Raw genomic sequence first — 18,946 nt, forward strand, 5'->3', positions numbered from 1 at the left:
TATGCATAATCCAAAATCAGGGGACTTTGGAACCTGTGGCCAGCTGACTTTCTAAAGAGGGTGCAGCCCTGCTGAGCCAGGGGAAGTCAAAGCAAAGTTTGAGGTGAGTTGATATCTGGTTTGGGACAACGTGGGTAGCTGCGGGAGCCAGGAAACAAGATTTTTTGGGGCTTCAACTGCCCTTCACAAGGTCTGAAAAAGCAGCTGTCACTGTCCAAGCACAGGCCAAGTGAGGACAGTTAACTACAGCAAGGAGAAATAACTCCCCTTCAGTGTTAGCCCGCGACCCTGGCCGCCCTTCCCTTCATCGCTGCCCCCCGCAGCCGCGTCCCGCTCTGTGCCCGCCGGGCAGCAGGGCTCGCGGAGGCAGGAGCAGGGTAAGGGCATCGCTTCACGGCGGCTTCACTCCGCTACCGGGCATGTGCGGACGCGCCGCACATGCTCACTAGGGACAAGCCCGGTCTTGGGGCATGTGCCGAGCGGGGCCGGGCCAGGCTGCGGCAGCTGCTGCGGGCGCGCTCTGTCCCCGCCGCTCCCGGACGCTATAAATAGCCTCCCATGCAGAAAATGGCCCGGGTGCTGCAGCGGCTGGATTGTGGGCGCGAGCTGCCCCCGGCTCCCCAGGCGTGAGGAGCCCGGCAGGACGTGGTAAGGGAAGCGGCTGCCCCGCTCCGGGCCGGCCCCCAGCTGCTCCCCGCGGGCCGGGCGGGGCGGGGCGGGGCGGGGAGTGGCGGGGCGTTGCCAGCCCGGGGCCCGTCGCCTGGCGCCCAACATCTGGGCAGAGCGCTGCCTGGGCTCGGCACAGCTGGAAAGGGGGATCGATCCGGGCGCTCTCCTGCCCTGTCTGCTGCAACCTCCCGGGGGCCGCGGGGCTGGGGGGCGTCGCTCGCAGCCCGGGGGCTCGGGGCTCGGATTCGCGGGGCAGCAGGATGAAGGTAATGGCTGGGGTAGGGCCAGTCGTCTTCCCCACCCCCGCCTGCTTTCGTGGTGGGACACAGCCTCCGCCCGCCGGGTCCTGGCACTCGCCTCCCCCCGTGTGTCCGCCGGGCCGGGGCCGGGGCCGGGGCCCGCGCGGGTCTTGGGGTCTGGCAGCGCGGGAGTGGGGGGGAGTTTATCCCGGATAAACAAGGGGCCCGCAGGAGCCGGCGGCTGAAAGTCCCACGTGAAAGCCCAGAGCTGGGACAAGCGCGCGGATGTGCACTGACACTGAATCTGCCTCGACCCCAGAGCTTTGTGCATCTCTGACACTGAATCGGCTTTCTTGCCTATTTCTTTTTTCCAGACCTGTCTGTCTAGCCCTCGGATCCGCTCTCCGTGCTCTGAAGCCGTTACCGCTCCTCCCGGCCATCTCCAAACACTGACTTTGTGCTCTCTTGCTGTGATCCTTCTCTGCTTCTCTTTCCTTTTCTCCCCTCTCTACTTCCTGGATTGTTTTAATCTGCTCTTGGAGATGAATCCTGCTTTCTCTTATGCCCCTGGGGATGATTTCTTAGGGCACCGCCTTTTATTGGCCCAACTGTGTCCTGGGGATACAGTTAAACAAGCTTCCCAGTGTAAGGCGTTCTTCCTCTGGTCTCAAGTAAGAGACTGTGTAGGATGCAGTGAGACCTGAGGAAGCATGTCTTGCATTCAAAAGCTTGTCTAACATTATCTGCAGGCACCTACCCTGGAGATCTTCAAAAAGATACTGGACACACACCTTGTTGGGGTTATTTGATCCCAGCAGTCTTTCCTGCCCAGAGCAGGAAGGCTGGACCTGATGATCTCATGAGGTCCTTTCCAGCCCTAAACGTCTGTGAATCCCAGCTACAGAGTTGGTCTAGTAAAAGATGCTGCCCTAAGAGATCCTTGCCTGTCACATAGTTTCTGGACCATTACAGCTACAACATCACTCTTGAACTTGCTATCTTGGCTCTACCCAGATGCACACAGATTTTGCTAAAGCCGGAATGCCAGTTCCTGCTCAGTTACATCCCACACAGCCAAGGTCAAACTTTAGTGGGGTGGTAGAGGAAGAGCTGTATAGTGATATTAAGGCTGCAGCTTGCATTAGTGACAGCAGATGAGATGCCATCACAGTTGCTTGTGCAGATGTTCATGATATGGGCATCCTTCCTTCCCGCCCCTCCCCCCCCCCCCAAGTTGCTGTGATCAGCAATTAAATAGTATAGGGGAGACATACATTTTTGTTGTCCTTAGACATGTGTTAAGGAATCCAAAATATGAACACTTCGTTGTGTTTCTGATTTTTAAATGTTTACTCAAGAAAGGGAAATACACTTTAGCTGGAATCAGTTGCATGGGAGCATTGTGCAGGCTTCCTCCACACTGCCCTCTTACCCAACACCTTCAGTGCTGCTCTGGGGCATGCCCAGAAGATCTGGTGATCTTGTGTCTGCTAGAGACCCAAATAATTTGGCCAACTACAACCTGCAGGCTGGGCCCAACCCACAGCCATGTTAGGTATGGCACAGGTAATGAAGAAAGAACAATTAAATTCTTGGTGCTTGCATACCTTCTGTGTGGGCTTTTTTTATATTCCTTCCCAGAGTCTGTATAGTGGAGAAGTATGACCGTTTTGACATGCTTGTCTCCTGCCTGCTTAGTAGGAACACATGAGAAGGGGCTAGAGCTAGAATAAAGAATTCAAGAGACAGAGGAGAGGAACATTTCAGAAGAAGAAAGTTTATCACTGGGTTATGATACTCTTATAGGATGGTCTATTGTTTTAACAATCATTGTGGTCACCGTTTGGTTCATCTGTCTCTGTCCTGTTGTTTTTTTATCATGCTGATACTTTGTCTCCCTTGTCTCCGTCTTTTTTGATGTTGTCTTTTAAGCTCCCTGTTATCCTGTTCCCATGAAACTGCCAGGGATATGTTGTCTTCTGAGGTGTGCCTGTCAAATGAACTTGCTTCTGTGTTACCACATTATGCTATTTAATTTCTTTTACAATGAGTAAATTTGCCTCCTCTAAAAATGTTGAGACATGCAAAAGGTAACTCATTTGGTTTATCTTGTCGATTTTAGACTGTAAGCTCTTTGGGGCAGGGACTGTCCTTCTATGTGTGTCTAGTTTGTTTACAGTACTTGGGGAAACTGGGGACCTTGTGCTTGTCTCTGGCACCTAGATAAATAATAAATACAGTATCAGCTTCCTCATGATTTTATCAACCACTCCATTTGAAATGTATGCATTTTTATGTGGCTATTCTGCAACTAAAGATAGTGAAAACCGCCAGTTCTTTATGTTTGTTTTAATCCATATCCAGATCATTAATGAAAGATTTATCTATGGGCTACCTTGCTTAGTATTTATCAGGCCATCTCCCTTTAAAATAAGAATTAGGGTTGCCAACTCTGTTTGAATCTATTCCAGGAGGTTTTATCATGTGATGTAAAGACATTCATGACTGATCTAGGCAAATGTACATTACTACATTTTAAAAACCCCACTGGACTACTGTATACAATGGATTCATCATTTAATATTTATTTTAATGAATGCCATATCATTTATCTTCTGGATAACACTCAGCAGTCTCTTGGAGATTTGTATCTAATTCCTGGAAACTCCAGGGCAATCCTGGAGGGTTGGCAACCCTAGTGAGAACTACAGGCACTAAGCTTTCTACCTACCCCAGCATGTTTCATAGCAATTCAATTTGCAACTTTCTACAGAAATGCATCACTCACAAGCAACATATATCCATGTACATACTGTCAGCAACAAGGCACCACAAGCAGTGTTCCCTGAAATAAGCACACCATTGTCACAAAGCTACATCAGAACTCTAGTCGTCTTACTTTCGCAGTAGATTCTGTACTTAAAGGGTTGACATAAAGAAAAATCTAGATCATCTCAGGGTCAAGTCTTCAGATGTATGCATGTGTTTTTACATAAAATAAGTGAGGCACTGTCTAGGACACCAGAGAGCCCATAATAGGCAGGTACTACACATGCTTCTTTGTGAAAGACATCTGGACTGCACCGTTTCTGCTTTATTATCCCTTACCAGCATCTCAGGAAAGTGATTACAGCTGCCAAGTTGTTATTCTGCTTGTTTCAATAGCCAAGGGTTTTTGTTTTCATTTGGTTTGGGTTTTTTGTGATTAGAAAAAAACCATACATTTTGGTTGCTACCACATTCAAATTATTTTAAATTTATTAAAAATGTTAATGTTTCTCCAAGAAACACTTATTCCTTAGAAGCACGTAGGCTGGCCTCAGTTATGTTCTAGTAAAGCCCTTGTAGTACAACTGATTATGTAGGATTTTGGTTACACTCTTGAATTTCCCTCTGGATCCTGGACTTAACAGTGTGGAAAAGATGCGAGAAGATGTTGCAAAAAAAAAAAAAAAAACAACCCCAGGAGAAAAGAAGTTTTGTGCACTTACCAATTAATGAACACTAAACCCAAATATTAACCTGTTACTATAATATAGTGTAAAAATTCTAATTAAATGCTGTGTATACTTGATACCAATTTCTCTTATTCGTTTTGATGGTTTGATGTCTCATCATTAACTTAAATACTTTCTCCTTTGGCTTTAGTATGGCCATATCCATAAACTTCTAACATGTTAACCAATGTTAATATTAATGAGTGTTACAAATACACTGTTGCACTGAACCTGGTGTGGCAGTAGATTTGTAAAAGTGGAGGGTGTATAGTTTGTCTTGGTTTATAAGTGCTGAGTAATTATTTGAATTTGAAAAATAAATTAAAATATATATTACTGATTTTAACGTGGCAAATGCACTGTGTCTTGGTAACATCAGGGCCTGGCTTTCAGTCTTCAAGACCAGCTCTCTGAAGTAAATGCCCCATTGTCACAAAGCTATATGAGGGCTCTGCTCCTCTTGCTTGTACAATAGATTTTATACTTAAAATGTTGACTTAAAGAAAAATCTAGACTGCCACGTGGCATCATGTGCATAGTGATGCCTTATATTCCTCTATTTGATGCTTAATTTCTTTTGTTCAAAGATGATTATGGTATTTAGCCATTAGTTAACTATGAAAGTTGCTAACCTGTAATGATTATGAAATAGTTGAGAGATGCCTTTACAAAAACTAAATTTTAACGAAGTTTCCTAGACTGATGCACATTTCCTAGAATACTGCATGTGTCATTTAAAGTAAAACAAAACATTGTTTGATTTCCTTGTGCCGCCACCCCCCCCCCCCCCCCCGTGACAATTGATGGTTATGATAGCAGATTGATTACAACTTTGTCCCTGAAGCTGATAAGGAAATACTATTTTTTCCATTAGTATTCAGACTCCTAAGACAATATTGGAAAACTGCAACACTTAAGGAAAGTTGTGTTAAATGTATTTTTCCCTGAGTGGGATTTCAGAAAAATGCTGGATATTTCTTGTATTGAATATGTATCTAGACATCTCTTTCCCTTTTCCACCCTCTTTCCCCCCACACAAAGAAAATAAAAAATAAAATCATTGTCATAGTACTTTAGTTCTAGGCATTGAATAATTAAATAATAACTCTAAATACTGCCAAGATTGTGTCTAACAATAAAAAAAAAAAAATACTGTTGCTGACTTTCAGATTTTGAAATCTGAAAACATGACATTAAATGGAACTAGCACTGGAAGTGGGGGTTTCATAAGGCTAAAGACTTGTGAGTACTATTTCATGACCTCCAAATCCTGCTCTCTTTGGAGCTAATTCAAGTCTTGCTGAAGCCAGTGAAAACTGCCACTGACTCAAAGGCATTCAGTTGTGTCTTATAAATAAAAAGGTAATAAAGGAGCAAACAACCAAATATGAAAAATTGGGTACATTAACAGTAGTGTTTGTCCAATCCTAGTAAGAGAGAAACACGTGAAATTATTTAACGTGCAACCAATGTCAGAGTTTGGTAACATTTTCCAGTGAGAGCCAGAATGACTCGGGGCAGTAGGACATGGCTGCCTGCAGCATTGCTTCTTGCTGTCCAGCTGCAGTGCAGTATAGGGAGAGCTTCCCCTTTGCCAAAGCCCCAGATGCCTGACTGCAACACAGCCCAGGGGAAGTCCTCTACTGCCAATGCCACAGCTCTGTGCACCAGATCTGGTCTGTGGGTTACAGGTTGCCAATCCCTGATCTACTTCATAGCATACTGTTGATGTTATTGTGTCCTCTTTGGGGAATACATTTCAGCATTTGGTTCCAATTACAGATAGATAAACTCTGGATTCACATTGCTTGATTTTATATCTAATTTCACCTAGTGATGTTGTAAATGCAGAGGTTGCTTTTAGTTATGTTGGGTACAATTTACTATATGTGTATACTTAACTACAGTACTTGTCTTTAATCTTTTCAGAGTGTCTGGTTACTATTCTTCTCAGGGCTTGTATCCTTTAAAGAGCATTCCATTCTTCCCCTTTCATATATACTTGCACATATACCTCCTTATATATTTTTTTAAGGCAAACCTTAATGTGTATGTCTCTATATAAAGAAACTACAGGAAGCTCTGAGGTGGTAAACAATAAAGAAGTTTAATTAAAATAACAAATGAAAGGCTGGATCTAAATGGCTCTGAGCATTTTTCTGGTAGCTTCAGGATTAATCAGGTACTAATTTGTTGGGGGAGGGTTCTCTTTTGCTTTTAATGTTTGGTGAATCCAAAGGTGTGAGATTTGTGACTGGGCCTCAGTTTTCAGGATTAGCAATGGAGGAGGCACAGTTCAAGAACAAGTTTAACTTGGATCTTTACTAATTTATCCCAGCCTTGTCCTGAAAGCATTCACCTAGCTTGAGAGGACAATAACATTACCATATCCATTTAACCGTGTTCTCTTGCCAGCAGTGTGTATTGGAGCATGGGAAGAGGTCCAGTAGAAAGTGAACTATAATTGGAATCAACAAATTATTTTTCATTTTATTTATTGGTATTTTAGAAAATGCTTGGCCACGTATGCTCAAGTCTGCATAAGTCCACCATTTATTTGTATTGCAGTAAAGCTGATAGGCCACAACCAAGATCACTGCCTAACTATGCAATGTACTGTACTACAAGGCACATAGTAAGTGGCAATCCCAACTCACTAATATCTTTAGGTTCTAAATAAAAAAAGATCTCCAAAGGGGAGAAGGGATTTGCTTAAAGTCACACAGTACAGCAGTGAACAACACTGGAAATGAATGCCAGATTAGGCAGACTGTCACTGTCAGATTAGGACCTCACTGGCTCTCAGGATAATTTTATCTCTCCGGTGTCAGTTGCTTACTGACTATACAATGACAGGATTATTGCTCACCTCCTTTGGTCTACTTTATTGCTCTGATTTTTGTTGATCAGTCTTCTTTTGAGGTTTTTTTGGGTTTTTTTAAATGTTCAGAATGATTGACTATATTAACTTCTAAAAAGTAAAATGATGAAAAACAATGCTAGAAGTCAAGCAGAAGGCAAGACAGGGTGACCCCTTAAAGATTAACTTGTATTGCCTACACAAATGTTGCCTTTCTAAATTAATTAGTCTTTAAGGTATTGTTCTGCCTCCTGCTTGACTTGAGACTAACAAGGCTAACCACCTCTCAGTGCTAGAAGTAGAAGAAAGAAAAATTGGTGAAATAAAAAACAAGTATTACAGAAAAAGCTTATAAAAAGTAATCTTATATTTTCAGTTTGTTTCAGGACTGTTAATCTCTTATCTTTTATGAGAGAAGGGAGAGAAAGTTGTCCTCTTAATTTCCACTTTTTCTTCTAAAAAAACCAAACAAACAAACCCAAAAAACAGGCCATCATATTCAAGGGGACCATTTAAGGAGTTAAGCCTGAAAAGTTAGCTATGTCTCTGTTTCAAATCCCAAATGCTGTGAACAAGGGACTATTCAGATGTTAAATTATAACTTGCGCTGTATTATATCAAGGGGAAATTAGTGAATCACAGCAGCTAGAAACTTCAACTGGGAATATTGTATAAAGTCATCGCTTTTGTTTCTGTAGGTCATTTTTGGAGCTATGAGGCGGGACTTCACTTTCTTCCTCCTTTCCTTTGGAAAATGATTTGCCTGATGCTTATGCAGGTCATCTGTTTATTGTTAGCAGCTGTGAAACTTCAGTAGGTTATATAAGCGTAGCTAAAAGTCAGTAAAACCTTGCATCATTCAGCAGATTTGTACATTTTTATACACCAGAATAACAACTTTGTTTTGCAATTTGCTTGATAAAGCAATATATTAAGGGGTCAGAAGTATCTACTGAAAGCTGGGAAATCCTTTAAGTCATAGAAATCAGATATAACAATGTGTCATTTTATTGTGAATACAAGTGCTATAAAGATCAGGCAGCATATTGTGGTGCTATAATGTAAGGAAGGCTGTGTGTCAGAGTAATACTATGTAACAGCTGAATTGAGCCTGCCAGATAAATAAAGCTGAATTGTCTGGATAACACTGTTTGGAAGATAAGTATGGACTCTATGCCAGACTGCAGTGGTAGTAATAAACTGAAGAACTCGTGCTCTGAAATTAGACATGCTCAATGATACTACCAAAAAGAGCAAGCTGAATTCAGCTTTACAAATGACAAACCCAAAATGTGACAACACGTACAGTAGAAACTGAAATTTCTTGATGAGAACAATATCCGACCACATGAGAGAGCATCTTGGCAACAAAAACCCCCAAAGCTCCCTGATTCAAAACTGTAGCTCCTTGTCCCCCCCCCCCCTTTAATTTTTAACTCCTTTAAAAAAAAAAAAAAATCACAGAGAACATCCTGCCAGTCTCCCTGCTGACTCTTTTTTACCATCATTTTCCTGTTTTTATTTTCTGTAGCCTCTTTTTGCTGGGTAACATACTACATAGCCAAGAGAGACAGTGGAAATAGCTGTTAACAACACAAAATAAACAGTCCAAAATTATTTTTCTTTGTTTCAGCCCTGTTTATTGTTTAGTGGTAATATTAGACAGCAAAGGGGTTTGAAACAAATATGTAATTATTTATTGTCCAGAGGTCCTGCACTAATAGCTTAAAGCTGTGTCTTGCTTTGCATTCAAGGTGGTAGGGCAAGAGTTCCCATGAGCTTGACCTTCTACCCATTCATTTCATAGTAATCTGTTATAAGAAGGTAGTTGGTGAACCAATGAAGTCTGAGAACTGCTGCGCTAGGTCTTTCTCATTTTTTGCTGTAAAACAGCAGTCATATCCCCTCCTAGAGCTGTTCTTGCAAGGCGCAAAGTTTTTTGTTTTTGTTTTTTTAGTAGCTAGTGCATCAATCACTAGTAAAGGAATGTATTTTGGACACAGGATGGCTGAGACAGTTTTGTACCCCGGGAGTTCCAAGCTGCCAGGACAGCTACTTTGAACCATGGAATGCTGGGTGAGAACTAGAACAGATTTCTGCCTTTCTCTGGTACTGAAAAGACACAAAATATGAAGTAAGGCTTAACATCCATAACCTATTGTTAATGCTACTCATGTTCAACTCCCACTTAAAATAGAGGATTGTTCATTCAATGTGTGCAGCTGTTAAAATGGTAACTCCTCATGATTACTTCAAGATTGTTCCTTCAGTGTGTAACCCAACCTGAATTTATTAGTAGTTTCTTGTCTCTCTTCTGCAAGCTTTCAAATGACTGAAATGAACTGAGGAGAAAGTTCCACAGGATGGAATTTTTGTAGATCTATCAGCAGTATTAGAATTACTAAATCCACAGCATAGACTCCTACCAATTTCTTACTGATAGCAGTAAAGAATTGTCATCCTTTATGTGGGTCATCGCTTGGCAGGAAATGTGGTACATTGTTTTTACTAGGGGTGTGCGAAACAGGCCATATTCAATTTGGATTTGGCCCAAATCGGGGACAGTGATTCGATTCGTTAATTCAGATCACTGTCCCCAATTTGATTTGGCTGAATCTGAATCTGAAGATTCAGTGCTGATTCAGAGAATCAGTGATTCAGACACAGCTTTAAATGTTTTTTCTACATACCTCAAGGTATCAGGCACAGCTCGTGAATGTTGTGATGGTGGGGCAGATGGAGCATCACACAGGAGTGCAGGGGCTCCCCCACATGCTTGGAGGCAAACCTGGAAGTGGACCTGAAGTACTTCCAAGTCCAGCGGGAAGCATGTGGGGGGCCTCCCCCCCACCCCCTGCATCCCCCCAGCTCAGCAATTGGCCACGAGGGGACCCTGGGTGCCCCCCCCAGACCCAGGAGGCACAAGTCATTCAGCTGGTGGGCGTGGGTGGCCCCCCTGTGTGCTCTCTGGCAGACCCAGGAGTGGACCGGGTGCTTCTGGTCCACTTCCAGGTCTGCTGCTGCTAGGGACCCCCCTGCGCGCTCCTGTGGGATGCTCCATCCGCCCCACCATTGCAGTGTCAATGAGGTGTCTGGTACCTTGAGGTATGTAGAAAAAGTATTTAAAGCTGTGTCCATGTCCTAACCTCCGAATCTTTCCGAATCAATTCGGAGGGTTCTGATTTGATTCAGAGAGATTAAAGAGTCTCCTGATTAGATTCGGCCGCCAAATCGGGTCAAATCTCTGCTGAATTGAATCAGGGAGCAAAGCTTCACACAGCCCTAGTTTTTATTACTGTTATTTCACAAGTGTTTATTGAAAGCAAAGGAACAGTGAGACTCAGGAGACTGCACTTGTATTTTCGGTGCTGAACACAGCGTATTGTAATGGTTACACATGCTACCTTCCAAACACTTCTTCCCAGGCCCCTGTAGCCCAGTTCTTCCTTTTCCCCATCTCCCCTGTTCTTCTCCCTGCTATCTAACCTCCTGTTGCAGTCCTCTCATCCCAACTAACAAGTCTGTACTCCACATAACTTGGCCAAACATGGGAGGATTGTCACCGGAATAGTAAAAGGTACGTCTTTGGGATTAAGGCATTTCTCCCTTTGTCCCTTTCCAGTAAACTTCAGATCATTGCTAATAAACAAGGTGATGCTAGAACTGCCCTTGAAGTGGTTGTATAGATAAAACAACACTGTTCCCTGGCTACCAAGCCTGTTCCACTTGATAAATAGCTGAACAGCTTTGGCTGAAGTTTTTCTGTAACTGGAGCCCAAAGCCTGTAGTATGGAAAACATCTGCCCAAACTGTAAATTTTGGTCAAATCCCAAGCAACTGAAAACAGAATCTACTAATGGGAGCTGCCAGTATAGGCATGAATACCTGTGCTACCTATGAATAAACTAATCTAAAATCTTTTAAATGTATAGGAGCTATAACATGCAATATAGCTAACCTTCATAACCCCATGCACATCTTGCCTCTTTTCTTAAATTATATTTTAAAGACCTCTGGGGCAGGACCTGTATGTGTTTAAAGCTTAGCACAAAACAGCTTCAATCTTGACTGAGAGCTGTGGGTATTCAAATAATAACACCCTTGTGAGGTAGGCAGATAGGCATTTCCATTTCATTCTTAGGTACAGGGAAATCAATGGAGAGCGATGTGACTAAACCAGAACATAGAAACAGTGTACCTACTTGAAAACCTAGCTTAAAACTCTTGATCCTACCTCATGGTCCTGGACTCAAACCACGCAGTGCTCACCACCTAACCACAAAGTTTTATACTTTTAAAACAAACTTGCAGATTTGCCAAGAGGTTGCTCAGTTTAGATACAACACCATAAAGCTTCGAAGAAAACAGGCAGCTCCCAGAATTCTGTTTTACTAAGAACAATAAACCATACTGAAGTGGCTTTCTTGAGCTTGCTTCTGCATTTTGAAATGGAGGTTTTTCATTCAGTCTCAGTGGGTGGCTCATGGGTCATCTAAAGTTCTGTGGGCTGAACGGGCGTTCTTCTGGTCTCACACACGGTCTCTTGTACATCTTGAGCTTACTTTGAGTCCAGGGACAAATCCAGGACGGCGGCAGTGGTGCATTTGAACCCCCGCCTCCAATTCTACCTCTACTGAGAGTTTAAAATCAACTGCAGTGCAACAGCAGCCTTCAGACACCACTAAGCAAATTGACTTCATGGCTCATTATAAGCTACCTGATTCTTATCAATGTCTCTTCACTCCACAGATGTTAACAACCCTCTCTCCTTTTTAATGGTCTCAATGTTCCATTAATCAAATTATCCTTTCTTTTCCTGTCTGTTAGTTACTCCTAGTAATGTAACTCCTATGTCACAGCTCTACAATTTAGCTCTACCTAAAAACATTAATGGAGGCAAGGAAATAACTGTCAGCTAAGTGTTGGATGCACTGTCAAGAAAGCTCAAGAAGGATAGGTTTAATTTTATGAATCTGAATGAAGTGTGCATTCAATTCTAAGGACTACAGGCAAAGCCATCCCTTGTGGGGGGGGGGGGGGGGAGAATCAGGGTGACCGCTTCGGGCCCCATGCTTTGTGGGGCCCCACAGACAGTGCCGTACAGGCCCTGTGGACAGAGCCATTGGCACGTGCCAAGGGCAACATCACTCCCCATAGCTGCCATGTGCTGCTGGCTCCATGCTCCAGCCTCTTGCCACTCCCTCCCCCCCACTCTATGCTTCGGCCACTCGCCACCCCTCCCCTCCCCACCCCCACACAGGCTGACATGCCCCAGGCCCCACACACCCCATGGGTTGGCTCTGACTACAGGGCTAAGAAACATCTTTTGATTATGATCGTCTACCCCTTTTTTTCAAATACCCTAGCAGATGGTATATTTCAGAGTGAAGAACTAACTTTTATATGACTTCAGAGGGTTTTTTTGCACATTGTATGCATGCTGTAGTTTTAATGTTAACTTGATTTATTAGCAACACTTAGCAAAGTATGTGACCTTGTACACCTGTGTATTGCTATGTTGTAATAGGATGTATAATCCTATATTTTAATGACAAGGTATACTCAGGCTTTGACCAAACTTTCCCAGAAGCTTCTGCTGCTAAGGAGTACCATTGAACTTTTAAGCCATTGTTAATGTAAATGTTTTAAGTAAGTTTAACAGGGGTGGAAGTAAATTTGGAGGCCAATGGAACCATTCAAATGTTGTAATAATGAACTAGGCATGTACCATAGACAAAGAGGTTTCTCATAGTATTAAATCTTGCCTACCTGACCCTTTCCAAGAACACTTTAGAAACTAGCTTACTGTAGTTTGCCACTGGCACAGTGGAAGAATTTACAGGCATTATGCATAACTTTTAATAGTGGATTTTACGACTGTTATCAGTTCTTTATTGTATACGTATTTCTACAGGGATGCTAGTCCTTGTAGGGTGGGAGGAGGTGGGTTATCTCAGAGTAGGCCAGGTGGGGTGGCAAGTAGGTATGTACCTTTAGATGTACAGTGTGGAATAGAGACTGAAAAAGTATTAAATGTGAATATCATCCTACTCATTTTGTAGCCTGTTTTTGGGTTAAGAGAAGGGGGGATATGTGTAATAGATTAGGAAGAGATAAATGGGAACATGTAAAGTAAAAAGATTATATGTGCTGTTTGATACTTTCATAGTAATAACTAGCTTACCCTGGTTTTCATAAAATCTCAGAAAAATAGAGCTAGAAGAGGCTTCAGGAAGATGGTATGGCTATTCCCACAAAAATCACAAATCATAAAAAGTAGAGATGGAAGAGACCTCAAGTGATCATCTAGTCCAGGGGTAGGCAACCCCAGCATGGGTGCCAGAGCGTGGCATGCAAAGGCATTTTGTTGGCAATCGTGATTTGGGACAGATGACAGGGAAGGAGCTGGGGCTGTGCTGCCACAACAAGGATTGGGCCCCTCACAGCTCCCCTGCCATCCACCCCTGGCACGCTAACATCTTACAAGTCAAGGTTGCAGATGTTTTTGGCTACTGTACCCAAAAATGTTGCTGAGCCCTGATATAGTCAACCTGCTACTTGAGCAGGAATTTAAGCCTTGGATTTTTTTAATACTTCTTTCTTTCTGTTAATATGACAAATAATTAGCACTAAACTAATAATCTCCATTTGAGTTGTGCAAGCCTTTTCTCTTAATTAGGAAAAGGATAAATTTAGGAGGGTGTAATTTGGTTACCAATAATTCAGCATCCACACATGTGCCTTCCCAAATCCTTCACTCCCAATAAGAATCTTTCAGGATCAAGTCCTCTTGAGATTTAATACAGGTTTTTTTTCCAGTTAATGAACCCTAATTCTGAGTGTCAGTGTGTGCTGACTAAAACATATAATTAAGATGTTAACTTTAGCTGGTCTGGAAAACTAAGTGTACTGTAACTGAAAGACTTCACAAGATGACTGGGCAAGTTCCCTTTTTAAAAATTTATCTAAAACAAGACAGTTTCAGAGGAGAATTTCTGTGATCTGACAAGCATGTTTGAGGGTAAAAACTGCTTCTGCACATCAACATGCCTTTTAAGTGAAAGCATGGCCAAGCCCCAACAAAAGCAGTTAGGATCATTAGCTTTTTGGGGCAGGGACCAGCTTTTTGTCCTGTTTCAAGAAGGGTTCCCAGGCTATGAATGGTTTCTTACTACCATTAATACAAATTCACAACAGGTTGCCAAAAAATCCACTCAGAAAAGGCAATGTAGGATTAAGTGGTTCATGCTCGAGAGTGGTGCAAGATTACTTCAATCCTAAATTGATACTTTGAGGAGGGTTTGGCAAAGACTTGTCTCAAGTATCAAGCAGTGAGGTTTGATTAGAGACCACAAGGCTCATAGTAATGATACTCTGTACTTATGTAGTGTAGTGCTTTACAGTTTCAAAGCTCTACACAACTGTTAACTAATTGCTGGATGTGGATTCTTCAGGCATTTCAACCCCTCCACTGTGAGGCACAGGGGCATGTAAATATTAGTCAAATGTAGAGGGAATAGCCAAAAAGGAAGGAAGGGGGAAGGGAACATAATGTGTTTTCTTTCTCTGCCATATATGGACTTCTCTAAAAGTCTCCCAAATGCCAGTGCTGATAATAGTTGTCCCATGGCTAGTGAAATGGAATTTTGAGCCAAAAGGTAGCCATAGTTAGTATGCTGGCAACTTAAATAATTTTCAGTAAATTATCTGAATATTATCACTCATCTTCTAATTCTCTTCTATAACAGCAGACACCGCAAACCCAGTTAAACTGGATGTAGGGAGAGCATACCACAGTGTACATGCCCATCTGACCCTCCTATCTGATGCATTGAGGGCCTATTGTGCTGTACCCTCTGTGGTGACTGGCGGTGCCAGGACCATGAATTTATTCTGTTGGAGCACTGTGTGAAAGTAGGGAGGCTTTTAGTACTTTCCCCTTCCCTTCTTCATACCATAAGCAGCTAGAATGTCTGAACCTATGGGTTTTACCATTACTTTGTTCCCTATCCCTGTCTCCCTTCCTCCTCTCTCTCTCTGGAAAATTCTTGGGAGGGAACAGAAGAAAAGAGCTTAGATTGGTTGTTTTTAAAAAACAATAACCCTCTGATGATATGGGTGGAATGAGTTTTTTGTAAAACATAGCCATTATTTTAGACTGGTTATAATGTTGTTCTGATAGGTTGTTCTATTCTGGCTACATCTAAAAAAAACTTTTAGCTGCCCCTCCTATATGTTTGATGCAATAGTGCCTAAAGTCTTAATTCTGATACCCTTTCTCAAGTAAAATTCCCACAGATTTCAAATCTCACTTTGCTGCCCACAGTGATTGCAAGATCTGGTCCTGATTCTGTCTCTTAAAAATCATGTAACCCACAGTAGACTATTACAGTAGACTTCTACAGAACACATCAATATTGGTTTTCAGACCCCTGTGTTACTAAAGTATTTTCTCAGACTTCATGCCAACTGTAAAATTAGAGCATTTTTGTTAGTTTTTTGCACTTAGGGTTATGTACATAGCAATACATTATTTGGGAGCATCAGTCTCCAGACACTCAGAAGTCTTCAAAGCTATAGTTTCCAATGGCAATTCATTGTTTTTTGGCTTTAAAAGTAGAAATTGAGATAATAGTAATTTTCTCATTTAGAAACAGTCCAAAGTTAAATGCATCAAGAAGTCAACCTAAATGTAAACTATTAACATATCATAAAACTTCAAGTAGGTATAAACTTACTGTATAATAGCTGCTTTAGCTAATTCCCCTGTTGGTAGTACAAAACAACAGGGGAGCAGATGTAAGAACTTCTTTATCTCATGTACTTTGTGATAATGCCTGGACATGTGCACAACATCTACAGAGTATCTACTGTTATATCTCTGGATTTCATCCCTCCTAAAGTACCAGGCCATTTCATATTGTGTCTTGAGGGATCTGACCTTCAGAAAAATCAATTCAAGTCTTGGCACAGAAAGATCCTCCATAAAAATTACAGTGATGGAACTCGCACCATCCCAGAGGTTTTATTATCTCATTCCTTTTCCCACTGTCACAGCACCCAGCTCAGGTTTAGAAATATCCCCTATCTGATAGTTTCTTAAAATTGCTCTGGGCTTTATGGGTACACTATAATGTTGAGGGTAAGTAAATTAACTTAGCTGTAGAGTTTTGGAAATTGAATTGCACTGTGCCATCCCTTCCCTTCCCTAATGCTGAGCTCAGGGGGCGGTGTGTGGCCAGGCCCCAGCAGGACGCTTTGATTAGGGAAGGGTTTAAACCCCCACCCTGCCTGCACAATCCCAGGCTTTTCCCCACTCATTGCTCAAGGGGCAGGAGTGTTGCCAGACTCTAGTCCCAAGCTAGCACTCCAAGGCAAAGAGTGGGGGGGGAGGGGGCTGTGCAGTGCATGCATGTTGATGATATTGAACTTTTCAATCTCCCTCTTCCTGCTTCTCATACTATCTGCAAACCTGATAAGTGAGGGAGCCAGCAGGGAGCTGATAACAGGTGTATCAGTCTATCAAGAAAACAAAAGCCTCTCATTAGTTTAAGCTCTTCTTAAACAGCTTTTTCCAAGGAAGGAATGAGGGACGTTACCAGCTGACCTGTTGATTAGCTCCAAAAAGACCTAAGGAGACGCTGTCCTGTCTGCCTTTGTCCTGTCCCAGTGAAATTGCGCGCGTGCACACACACACACACACACACACACACACACACCCTCAGCATTAACTAGCATACCACATGCTCGCTAGGGTCTGTGGGAGATGGGAGGGGGGGATCCCTGCTTGAGCAGCGACTGGCAAGGTGCAGGGGGAAGCCAAGCAGACCCTGCTGTGTCTGCAGTCTCCACTGGAGCTCTGGCTAGGGAGGAGAGGGGTGGAGTTGAGTATCTTGCTGTCTACTATTTATTTTTAAATATTGAATAAGCTTATTCTAACATAATGCTAGCTGTTTTAAAATAAACTACAGTGCTTATTCTTCAAGCCTAGTCCAGCAAAAATTGGCTTGAATGTAGGGCATGTTGACATTAGGTAATGGTAATAGAAATTTTCATTTCCAGATCATCTGTTTATAATCCAACCAGGTAGGTAGTGACTGAATTTTGTTATCTAACAGCTTTGGGATGGTTTAATGAAGTGATTTCATGGTCTTACACCTATTTCTTGTGGACAGGAGTCCATGCTGGAAGTGATGTCATCAATGGCTTTTGTCCTGAAATTGATACTGGGCATTGATGCCAAATTGCCAGGCCAGTGTACCCTGGACATGTTGGTGTGAGGAAACTTACCTAGATGTTGCCCATGCTGTACCCTTGGGATTTAAATGGGATCAATGAGACAAAGGCCTTGAATTTGCCCTGTGTGCAAGGATGAATTTTTCACCTTTTCTGAATAAACAGGACTTCAATCTCTAAAACTATCATTTGGATGCCTTTCATAAGCCTTAGTCTCTTGTGAATTTTTAACTCTTGTTTTCCATACTTGCAGTCTTTTTTATAACTAACTGGACACCAATATGACAAACATCAAATACATGTATTGATGTCAAAAAGTTTTTTGTTCATTTTATAGATGCTTCTTCCAAAAAAAAATTGTAATGAAAATTGTTGGAATCTCCAGTCTATGTAAAATTCTTGACAGTTGTGCCTAAGTAAGCAGTAGAACTGTGGTAGTCAAATCTATTGGGCCCTTGGGCCAGGTAAGTGGCATGGGACCAGTCTGCAGGCCAGATCGAATCCAGCATGCCAGGATCAAGCCCTGAGGACCCAGCGTCAAGCTGTTCTTTCCTTGCATGCTGGGATTGGGCCCCAGGGCATGACACCATACTCTCCAGGCCTCTCATATTGGGATTGATCCTGTGGCCCACCACTGCCCCCATGTGCCAGGACTGAGTCCTGGGCCTGGCACCACCCCCACCTAGCCCTGTGTACTGGGTCGGGCACCCAATCCAGTGTGCAGGGTCCAAGGCTCCCTACAGATCAGGGAAGCAGTGCCACTGTTCCCTTGGTGCCAAACTTCCAGACCTATGGCTGGATCAGGCTCACAGGCCAGGGGCTGAGCACTTCTGGAGTAGAGGATCCCATCCATTATGCATCAGAGATGCAAGTCATAATCTTATTAAAGCTGGAAACACTGTGTCAGGCATTCAGATACAGTTCAGCTGTGGAAGATACCTTCTGTAGAAAACTCGGAAGTAGAAAGTCTAAGGCTCCTACTCATGCTCCACTGGATGGAATTCTTTGCTAAAATTATCTAGGATAAGCAAGTCCTAGATTTTTTTCACAGGGGGTCATATGCTCTGATATAAACTGGCATAACTCAGTTTACTTCAGGGGAAATAAGCCAGTTTACACAGGATGAGCATCTGGCTTTTCTCTGCCCATTTTTAACTGATGGCAGTTGTGTGGGAAGGATTATGTTTAATGAGAATCTCTATGTACAGTTTTTTTCAGAAACAACAGCATGTAGTGGATGCAATGTTTTAAGCTATTTAAGGCTCCTCCTTTTGGCTTGTAGGACAACTATAGACCCAAAATAAAACAGAGTTCGCTTATGAATTTTCACATTGGCCTAACTATTGGAAACATGTTTATTATATTTCCTAAACTCCTCTAGCCTTGTCTTATTTTTGTCTGGTACTGCCTGTATAGGGGAGGTGATCTTTAAGAAAAAATCTGTT

The 18,946-nt window shown here is 42.6% G+C and overlaps 1 protein-coding gene across 2 annotated transcripts in view; it reads left to right on the plus strand.

The window, feature by feature from the left end:
• Window positions 1-462: 462 nt before the first annotated feature.
• The window catches only part of WIPF1 (WAS/WASL interacting protein family member 1), an 84,356-nt gene continuing 65,872 nt past the window's right edge, over window positions 463-18,946 (plus strand). The window contains exon 1 of one of the 2 annotated variants that reach the window (XM_006267515.4): window positions 463-648. The gene's annotated coding sequence lies outside the window, so the exon portion shown is untranslated. Of the gene's footprint in view, window positions 649-754; window positions 936-18,946 lie in introns of those variants that run through there. The other variant, XM_019480573.2, reaches the window with a different exon arrangement.

This window comes from Alligator mississippiensis, chromosome 4, assembly GCF_030867095.1.
Source record: "Alligator mississippiensis isolate rAllMis1 chromosome 4, rAllMis1, whole genome shotgun sequence".
Classification (NCBI taxonomy): domain Eukaryota; kingdom Metazoa; phylum Chordata; order Crocodylia; family Alligatoridae; genus Alligator; species Alligator mississippiensis.